Here is an 11,575-nt window from a genome sequence, read left to right as displayed (position 1 = left end):
GCCACCCTTTAAAGTTTGATTATTTTTTTTATTTAGGGTCGTCAACTTGTAAAATTTAACAAAAACGACGGTTAAAGAAAGGTTGATGATAGGGGCATAGAATATATCAATTGAATATCAATTTCTTATGCTTTTCTTAGCTATTTCTCTTTTATTTTTGTATATTACGCTTGTTTCGCATTTTGTAGGTGTTTTGGAGTCATTGGAGTAAAGGAACAAGAAATAGGTGAGAAGGAGCAAAATTGTCAGTTTATATGCAAGTGCTATTGGGAGCCCAGCTGAGGATAAGGGGCAACCATATGAGATATCGCTAAAGACAGATTACTGTTCGTTAAGGGGAGCCTCATCCTTATATACAACTATCCTAGGTCGAGCACAGACGAGACAGTTCCGAATTTCAATTTCTTTCTTATGACAAGAGCAGCAGCTGCACCAAGTCATGCCATCGTTCGAGCCGTGGTTTTCGTGGGAGATTGCCAAGGATTAGGACAGGTAATTGACGCCGAGATGAAAACAGAGGTCGGGGTGAATCTATTTGGTTTTGGAATTCAGGTTTCACCGAAGAATAGAAGGAAGAAGCTTAAGCTGATGCCATCGACTCATCATTGATCAATGGAGGAGATTACTGAAGGGTTAAGACAGGAATTGCAGAAGCTAAGTCAAGGAAGAGTGGGCTCGAATCTGTGATGATTTTGACAGAGTTCAAGCTGCAAAACAGGCCAGAGAATGGAGTAGAATGCAGTGACTGCCATTGATATTTGATGATAAACAAGAGGATTCAGAGCTGGTTTGTATCTATGAATGAATGGATTTGTGTAGATTCGTATTTTGCAGGGAAGGAATCAATTTGTGTTATCTCCAAGGTGCAATCATTTTACATCCATTAGCAGTCTGCAGCAGACACACAAGCTGTTCGAGTAAATGTCTGAACTACCTTTTCATCACCACTTCAAGCTCAGGTGCTGTTAGTTGAGCCTGTGTGAAGGGGTTTTTGCTGAAATTGTCTGTGGAGGTATTTTCCATATGTTCTGGTAGATGTATGGGGTTGTATGAAGAGCATAAGTGATTCGAATCCGTGGTGATTCATGGCAAGTTTCAGCAGTAAACTCAGTGAAGATTTCCAAGGGTTTTGTTGGCTTGAGTTGAGTAAGAAACGGTGCAAGTCTACAGCTTAGTATGGTTCGAGTATATGGAGTTTGGTCGACTATTGGGCTGTATTTCAGTCGGCACAACAATGAGAAAACTGAGCTGCTGATGCTATTTAGCCATGGTTGTATGGTAGTGAATGTGCTCTTGTTCTCGACAGATTATGTGTTGTTTTAGGATTTGAAATGAAGACTAGGTACTGATGGTGTTTGAGGTTAACATTGGGTATGAGTTTGAGAAGGTCTTGAGTCGAGTATTGGCAGCAAGAAAGTAGGGAGGAAATCACCAGTTTATCTTGATATGGACTGAGCCGTGAAAACATGACTTTTTGCCGAGAGTTTTGGGAGTTAAACGGATGGGATTTGGAAGCTGGAAGAGTTTTTATCGGACAACGATTGTTGGGTCGGTTTTAGGTTTCGATATTTCAGGGTTTGAGAAAGTTATAAAAGAAGACCTAAACCTACATCATGATCAACATCTCATACCCCCTCTACGACTGCACAATACCATCAACAGAGAGGAGCTCTCTGCTCCTCTCCAATCATTACCACCTGCATCCATCTCCATCTTCATACATACCTGCATCTCCATCGGTTTGCATTCCACCACCTTTGCATCTCCATCTGCAGAGCACCTACACCCACCAAGTCCATCACCTGCAGTTCATACTCCACAACATCAGTCCATTGCATCTAGACCAGTTTGCAGCTACAACATCAACACAGCATCACCAGTTCCAGTCCACGTACAACAATATTCACTATCACCAGTCGCAAGGCTCCACCAGTCCATACACCATTCACTTCATTCTGCTGCTTGTTGGTTTGTGTAGTTGGTTTACATTCTGAGTTTTCTATTTGCTTTATCTCTTTGCCATGAACTCAAGTAGCTAAGCATCTTGATTAGGGACGATTTCGACATCCGGAACATGATTCACAATTGATATTTAAAACTGCATGTTTCTTGCAATCTGTCTTTTTATTGTTCATTCTCTACTGTGCCAATATTGCTTATGTGAATTGTTTATGAATTCTCTACTGTGCCAATATTGCTTATGTGAATTGTTTATGAATCTATTAAGTTGCAAATTAAATTGGTTTATGGATGATTTGATTGCTAATTCGAGAACTCTTCGACCCGTAATTCCCAATTAAGCACTAAATTCTTTTCCTTACACCTAGTCAACACTAATGTCAAATGATGCAAGCACTCATCAAAAGATGAACCAAACACTGAAAAATCATCCATAAAGACCTCTAAAAACCATTCTACCATGTCAGAAAATATGCTCATCATGGAACGCTGAAAAGTCGCAGGGGCATTACAAAACCCGAAAGGCATGCGTCTACACAAAGGTACCAAAGGGACAGGTAAAAGTGGTTTTCTCTTGGTCTTCTGGGGCAATAACGATCTGATTATAACCGGAGTAGCCAACTAAAAAGCAGTAGTGACCATGTCCAGCTAATCTCTCTAGCATCTGGTCGATGAACGGAAGGGGAAACTGATCCTTCCTTGTGACCTTGTTCAATTTCCTATAGTCAATACACACACGCCATCCCGTGGTCACTCGGTTTGGGATTAATTCATTATTTTCATTCTGGACTACAGTGATACCTGATTTCTTGGGGACAACCTGAACAGGGATGACCCACTTACTGTCTGAAATTGGGTAAATAATACCCGCATCTAACAACTTAAGCACCTCTTTTCGAACTACCTCTTTCATGTTAGGGTTCAGTCGACGTTGCATCTCCCTAGAAGGTTTGGAGTCTTCCTCTAAATGAATCTGATGCATACACAGGACTTATACCCTTAATGTCTACTATAGTCCACCCTAAAGCTTCCTTATTGTCTTGAAGTACATTTACTAGCCTACTTTCCTGATCACTATCCAAATCGGAAGCTATAATCACAGGTAAAGTCTCAGATGGGCGTAAAAACACATACTTTAGAGTATCGGGTAGTGGTTTAAGCTCCAACTTTGGGGGCTCTTCTAAAGAAGGAATTAGGATAGTCTTAGAAACTGGTAACGGTTCGAACCTAGATTTCCGTCTATAAGTGTCTAACACAGGGGTAGAATCTAATAGAGCATTCACCTGTTCAATAGTGATATCGTCGTCAAAATCTAAACCAAAATGGGATAGACAATTTTCTAATGGGTCTTCAGACAAAATGTTTGGTAATGACTCCTGAACTAAGGCTTCTATCATGTTCACCTTTTCAAAACCTGTGTCATCTAGCTCATGAGGTTTCTTACTGACATTAAAAATGATCATCTCCATAGTCATATTACCAAAAGATAAACTCATCACACCATTTCGACAGGTAATGATCGCATTAGACGTAGCTAAAAATGGGCGACCTAAAATCACAGGTATCTGGTTCTATGGGTCAGGGACAGGTTGGGTATCTAGGACCACGAAATCCACTGGATAAATAAACTTGTCGACCTCAATAAGAACATCCTCGATAACACCTCGAGGGATTTTAACAGACCTATCAGCTAACTGCAGTGTCATCTGAGTAGGTTTCATTTCACCAAGTCCTAGCTGTAAGTATACATGGAATGGCAGTAAGTTCACACTGGCTCCTAAGTCAAGTAAAGCTTTTTCTACCCGGAAGTTACCTATTGTGCAAGCAATGGTAGGAGAACCTGGGTCTTTGTACTTTGGAGTTGTGGTGTTCTGAATGATTGAACTTACGTGACTAGCTAAAAAGGCTTTCTTATGGACGCTAAGTTTTCGCTTTCGCGTACACATATCCTTAAGGAACTTGGCATAAGCAGGAATTTTCCTAATTGCATCTAATAAGGAAGGTTTATGGTAACTTGCTTAAAAACCTCCACTATGTCATTAAAGTTCGATTCCTTCTTTGTTGGTACTAATAGCTGAGGAAATGGGGCTCTAGGCATAAAATCAGACCTTTCAGGAACCGAATTCACATCAGAAACTTTATCAGTCTCCAGCTACTGGTCCTGAGAGGTGAGATCTGAGGGGTGAACTACAGTATGTTCACTATCGGGCATGGTTACCTTATTGTCTACAACTCTACCACTCTAAGGGTTCTAACAACATTCAATTGATTCGATGGTTTTGCACCTAATTCATGAACTCCTCTAGGGTTGGGTTGTGTTTGACTAGGAAACTTACCTTTTTCTCTCAAAGAATCACTTATCAGACCAACCTGGGTTTTTAACTCGGAAATAGCCTGACTATTTTCTTGTCCTATCCTGTTACTAGCTTGTAGACTCTGTTCTACGGATAACTGAAATTTTGCAGTTTGCTGAGTTAACAAGGCGAGAGATTCCTCTAAACTTAGGATTTTCTTATCTGACTGATTCTGAAACTGAGCTAGTCCTGAAGGATTCTTAGTATAGCCAAAACCTGGGGGAGCATTAGAATTACTAAACTGACCTTGACTTTGGCCCTTAGACCACGAAAGGTTCGGATGGTTTCTCCAACCAGGATTATAGGTTTCTGAATATGGGTCAATTTTGACGGTTATCAAATCTAGTGTTATTATAAAGAGCATTGGCTTGCTCTTCAATATGGCCTTCCCAAAAAGGCTCCACTCTACCACTAGTCTGGCCCACTTCTAAAGCTTCTAACCTTTTTGCTATAGCAACAATTTTGGCATCTGATTCATAGCCTCCTTCTACCCTATTAACGTTTCCTCTACTTAAAAGAATTGTTTTCTGGGGTGCCCTACTATTTTCCCATTGCTGGGTTTTTTCGGCGATTTCATTAAAAAATTCCATCGCCGCATCAACAGTTTGGTTTTCAAATCCACCAGTGCATAGAGACTCAACCATGGTCGTTGTGGAATAATCTAAACCCCTCATAAAGGATCTGAACTAGCCTAACCTTTTCTAAACCATGATGAGGACACTGGGATAATAAATCATTGAACCTTTCCAAATACCTATATAAAGATTCTCCTCTTGTTGTGAAAATGTGCATATTTGCGTCCTAATAGACGATGTTTTGTGCCTAGGGAAAAACTTATTGAAAAAGGCAGATGTAAGTTGTTCATATGTCTCAATTGACTCGGAGTCCAAACTATATAGCCACGACTTGGCCTTATCTTTCAGGGAAAATGGGAATAACCTAAGTTTCAAAGCATCATCATCTAAGCCTCTAATTCTTAGAGTACTACAAATTTCCTCAAAATCCCTAACATGGTAATAAGGGTTTTCATTTTTCCCTAAAAAGATTGGGAGCATCTGTAAGGTCCCAGGTTTCAGTTCATAGGGTGCCTCCGTTTCAGCTAACTTAATACACGAAGGACGAGTAGTCCTAGTTGGATTCAACAAAGCTTTCAAAGTTGCCATTTCTGGCGCTATCGGAGCAACATGGATTCTCTCCTCAGTCAAAGGACGTTCAAAAACAGACTCTTCAAAAGTCGGACTCTCTAGATTAAGGTAATCGAGACGCTTCGAACTACTAGGTTTCTCTTTAAAAAATCTACCTAGTGCATCTCTTTTACGTTCAGGCATACAATAGATTTTTTCTAAATTGGAAGGGTAAGCAAACACAGATCAAGGCCGACCCAACCAAATCAAACCTATTGATTTCTAGCAAACAAAAAGCATGATGCCTCCACTTAGATTGTTTCTAGACCAGCTTCTAATCCTTCGAACGGGAATTCGTTACAATTTAAGCAAACCCCTCTGGAATCAATCCGAGTTAACGTAAGTTGAATAGAGGCGAGGGAAGCTCGGTGGAGCTTTGATACCCGAGGCCTCACCGGTATTACAAGGTGGCGCAGTCACACATTCAACTTATAGAAACTGTCAAGAACTTCGAAGTATGCTTAAAAGAGTAACCAATATTTTTCGAATGACTTTCCTGTTAAGCTCGTTACCCTATCGGTCTCGTTCTAGTCAAAATTTTAGGCTTAGGTTCGCGTAGGTTACGTGTTCCTAAAGCGGGCAAGAAGAGAACGGTGATGAAATCCGAACCCTTATCTTGTATGGCCAGGCCTTGTCCTTTACTAGAAAAATAAATGTCTGTATTCAGTCCTCAACATATATGCATACGAAGGAGTCCAGTAACTCGCTGACAGGGGATTCGCGAGTGTTTAGAATCTTACCTCCCGTTCCAGATGGGGGATGAATCGGTTGTAGTCGACTCGGGCCACTGACTCCGATGTCTAGTGTATGAACCCAAGGTGCAGAGACAATATCGTAATTGTCCTCCTTCTCTGCAAACATTTTATATTTAAAGTACCCTTCCGTAGGGTAATAAAAAAATAATGTCCCAAAGTCCAAAAGTCCAAAAAGTAAAGAAAAACTACAAAAATAATAAACCCTAATACAATTTTTTTTTTCTAAAATAAAATAAACAAACCCTAAACTAAAATTGTCTAAAATAAAATTTTCTTTTTTTTTTCTGTTCTTTTTGCTTTAATTTTTAGCCCCAAGTCTTTATGAAATCACCAAACTCTTTGGCTCAATTTTCTTTATGATCCCGAACCTGTATACACAAGATAAATACCCAAAAACATAAAAAAGAACAAAAAAAATAAAAATAAATAAACTAAATAAATAAAAATAAAATAAATCTAAAACCCTAAAAACAAGTCCGCGTCGGCGGCGCCAAAAATTGATGTGAGTTGTAGATAGTGGTAAAAGTGTTCGTTTCTCGGACTTGTTGAGACTGATTTCAGATTTAAAAATAGAGAAAATATATACACAAAAAAAGTTGTCACAATAACGAGAGGTACTGAGACTCGGGATTTCACCAATTTTCATACTCATGTGGTTCAAAAATCAATTCTACACAATTGTAGCTCATATGATAAAGATTATTGACTCTTATTCTTTGCCAAAGTAGATTCCGAAAGTAATGACTGTAAATCTAAAGCATGAGACATCAAAACACTTAAGATAAGCATGGCCCATCAATTGAAATCACAACCATTCAAGAGAAATCATAAATCAATTCAATTTTAGTGCAAAAAAAGTCATATAAAGAATTAATAGAATTACCACAATGATGAAAAAGGGCTTCCTCCGTCGTCCCAGTGTTGGGTTTAGCTCCTCATATCAAAAACAGGTTCAAAATAATAAATCATGGATCAAAAAGTGTTTTTATTGAAGATAATATATAAAACAACAGATCTGCAACGGTGTACAGATGTTACAGAAGTCACCGTTACAGCTGGTGTTGCAATACTGAAGATATACGTTACTAATCAACTGTTACAGGATCAAAAATTTAAGACCCTAGAGTACGACTGTTCTGCACAGCTTAATGTTCTTCAGCTTAGTGTTCTTGAGAACGACACTTTCTATATGCCGTCTGCAACTCTTCCTATTCCTATTCTCTGCTGCTGCTGCAACTCCACCTGCAGCGTGATTCTCTGCCTCTAAACCTACACCCAAACTCGCTAACCCCTTACGATACTCTAACCAACACCTTTTATACCAAACAGGCCGATTAGTTCTGAAGGAAATCTCGTCTTTTCTTTTCCTCGAAGTCACGGAAATAACTCCCTGTTTTCTTCTTCTACGCGTCATTTTGCCAAATCCGACGTCCCAGAATCTTTTAAGGATAGCACTAAATCAACATAGAGTAATCTTTCCTATTATTTTCACGTAACTTCCACAAATATGTCAAACATAAATCCCGTAGAAACTTTCTTCCCTGTTTTCTCCAAGTTGCGGAAATCTCTCTTTGTTTTCGATTCTAACACACCTACCCATCCTGTTTCAATAGATCAAGCCCAAACCGAACCATATCTGTGAGAAAATCCGAGTTAATTCAGCCCAAATATTTCCCAGAAGCTCAAACCCGAGAAAACTCATTCCACAGTGTTGTCGAGACCAACTATCCAGCCCAATTTACACCATCAAATCTCTTATATTAGCTCTGTTTATCCCATTATTGTCCATCCAAACTATTTCCGTCTATTAAATCTCTTCAGAAATCCCTCCGAAATCCAACCCTAATCTGCCAGTTTAAGCTCAAACTTTCCCACCAATTTCAAGACTCAAAAGGTAGGGGATGACCTCCCCTTATCCTGTTCCGATGTGCAAATAGTAGCTGGTGGTGAATAATAAAGATGGTGGCCCTTATCAACTGAGTGCCCCTTAGTAATTGAGGTGCCCCTTATTCAAATGAGGGGTGCCTTCAGTAATTTTCTCCCACGAGCGCAAATACCACTTTTCGAGCCGAATTCTACGTAAAAGCTTATTTCTCAAAAAACACCTACAAAGACATAAAATAACCAAATAAGTACCAAATCGAGCACTAACGATATATACAATTGAGATCAAAAATAGACACATAAATGCGTCTATCAGATCCTCTCAAACTTGAAGTAGTTTCTCAAAGAGTTAGGAATCCATCTTTTAGGAAAATACCTCATTTGGGGCTAGAATTATGTGCTTCTAAAGTTCTTTCCGAATTTCTCGCTTCTAAGTATCCACCATCATATGTGTTTGAGTCTAACACCATGCAGGTTTGCCAAGAGGAACCGATCGAAGTGCCTTCCACTTATGTTTTGTATACACTTCCGAGTGTAGAAAGAACTAAGTGTGGGGGCGACTCTCGTGGGATGATAGTTTTATTTACCGACAATACGCTAACATTCTTGTGAAGCTTTTGCTATATATGCAGATTATTTTGTCGGTGGATCCTCAAATTTTCAGATTGTTGATATATGGGGAGTCTTTTGAATGTTTCTCGTATGCGTCAATCAGGTGAACAATTCCAATTCTTAGTTCCTTGTCTTTTTCAAGTATTCCTCTTATTCTTTTTGCAATTTTTTGAAAAATTGAGGACAATGTTTGATTTAAGTGTGGGGGTAGGGTATAATATGAAGAAAAAAATTGACGTATACAAAACTCCAACTTTTAGAAATTTTTGAAAAATTTAGAATAAACACTAGCCTTTCTAAGTATATGGAATTTTTTCTTCACGATGAGGTATATATTGGCTGAGTTGGGATTAGATGCGAACTAAATAACTAGTTTAGTGTTTATCCTCTATTGTTCAGAAATATCTATGAGTTGGAGTATCAGTTTATGTACTTTGTATATAATTTGTAGAGTTTGATGCCTTTAGTTAATAAAATAAAAAAATAGTAAAATTTTTTTTGCATGATAAACTTCGAAATCTAGAAACTGGTGCCTTTATGATGACACTGGATAATATAAATGGATGGAACCATCTTGATTGCATGAATTGAGGAACCCATTAACTAAAAAAAACAGAGCTCAGGTGTTAGAAATTATAGGATAGTTGTTACCATATCTAGGAATCGTCACCATATCACAAGAAAAAAATGACACTTGGTTAGCAATATGTGTGTGTTTTACCTTTCTCCGTCACCTAAACAAGCGTGGAATGCAGGATCCACGGTTACCATGTAATTTGCTGACAAGAAGCATGCAGTTGGATCCAAAATATCTAATCATGTTGTCAATTCGGAAAAAAAAACATGAAAAAAGTGAAAAAAAAACGAAAAAAGAGAAAAAATTTAATTTTTATTATTGTACAATAAAATTGACTGTTGGTTCCCTTGTATATGCCAGTCGAGTTGATATAGAATTAGGATTATCGACTACTGGTTCCTTATATATGCCAGTTGAGTTGATATTAGATTTCAGACGAGTATCTCAATCCATTAGGATTCATAGGTTCATCTTGGCAGTGACCTTCCGACAGATATGGGAAACACCGTTCACTTTTGTCAACATCGCAACCATCTATCTCTATATCCATCTTCTTAATCTATTCATGTGTGATTGTGGTTTGTAAGATTCCGAGTATTGTGGTTTGTTCGACTTTCTGAGTAGAGCTTTGTTTACCTATATATCAATTGGATTTGCATCTGAGTAGGTAGCTGGAATTTTGGGTAAAAGGCTTTGTAGGTACATCTCTTGTAAACATTCACGAGACTATAACTCGTCCACTAGGGACACCTAGGAGTTCAAAGGCTTGTTATTTATGCTAAGAGTAACCGTTGCCTCGACGACACGGAGTTGTTGTATTTTAGTTTTGTCTTGTTTGCTCGAGGACTAGCAAAGATCAAGTGTGGGGGAATTTGATAGGGGCCTAGAATATATCGATTGAATATCAATTTTTTATGCTTTTCTAAGCTATTTCTCTTGTATTTTTGTATATTACGCTTGTTGTGTATTTTGTACGTGTTTTCGAGTCATTTGAGTAAAGGAACAAGAAATAGGTGAGAAGAAGCAAAATTGTCAGTTTATAGGCAAGTGCTATTGGGAGCCCAGCTAAGGATAGGGGCAACCATATGAGAGATCGCTAAAGACAGATTACTGTTCGTTAAGGGGAGCCTCATCCTTGTATACAACTATCCTAGGTCGAGCACAGACGAGACAGATCCGAATTTCAATTTCTTTCTTATGACAAGAGCAGCGGCTGCACCAAGTCATGCCGTCGTTCGAGCCATGGTTCTCGTGGGTGATTGCCAAGGATTATGACAGTTGATTGATGCCGAGATGAACACAGAGGTCGGGGCGAATCTATTTGGTTTTGGAATTCAGGTTTCACCGAAGAATAGAAGGAAGAAGCTTAAGCTGATGCCATCGACTCATCATTGATCAATGGAGGAGATTACTGAAGGGTTAAGACAGGAATTGCAGAAGCTAAGTCAAGGAAGAGTGGGCTCGAATCTGTGATGATTTTGACAGAGTTCAATCTGCAAAACAGGCTAGAGAATGGAGTAGAATGCATTGACTGCCATTGATATTTGATGATAAACAAGAGGATTCAGAGATGGTTTGTATCCATGAATGAATGGGTTTGTGTAGATTTGTATTTTGCAGGGAAGGAATCGATTTGTGTTATCTCCAAGGTGCAGCCATTTTACATCCATTAGCAGTCTGCAGCACACACACAAGATGTTCGAGTAAATGTATGAACTACCTTTTCATCACCACTTCAAGCTCAGGTGCTGTTAGTTGAGCCTGTGTGAAAGGCTTGTTGCTAAAATTGTCTGTGGAGGTATTTTCCATATGTTCTGGTGGCTGTATGGGGTTGTATGAAGAGCATAAGTGATTCGAATCTGTGGTGATTCATGGCAAGTTTCAGCAGTAAACTCAGTGAAGATTTCCAAAGGTTTTGTTGGCTTGAGTTGAGTAAGAAACGGTGCAAGTCTACAACTTAGTATGGTTCGAGTATATGGAGTTTGGTAGACTATTGGGATGTATTTCAGTCGGCACAACAATGAGAAAACTGAGCTGCTGATGCTATTTAGCCAATGTTGGATGGCAGTGAATGTGCTCTTGTTCTCGACAGATTATGTGCTGTTTTAGGATTTGAAATGAAGACTATGTACTGATGGTGTTCAGGTTAACATTGGGTACGAGTTTGAGAAGGTCTTGAGTCGAGTATTGGCAGCAAGAAAGTAGGGAGGAAATCACCAGTTTATCTTGATATGGACTGAGCCGTGAAAA

Source organism: Papaver somniferum, chromosome 8 (genome assembly GCF_003573695.1).
Source record: "Papaver somniferum cultivar HN1 chromosome 8, ASM357369v1, whole genome shotgun sequence".
Classification (NCBI taxonomy): Eukaryota; Viridiplantae; Streptophyta; class Magnoliopsida; order Ranunculales; family Papaveraceae; genus Papaver; species Papaver somniferum.
The sequence above is the reverse complement of the archived record's forward strand: the minus strand, read 5'-3'. Positions refer to the sequence as shown.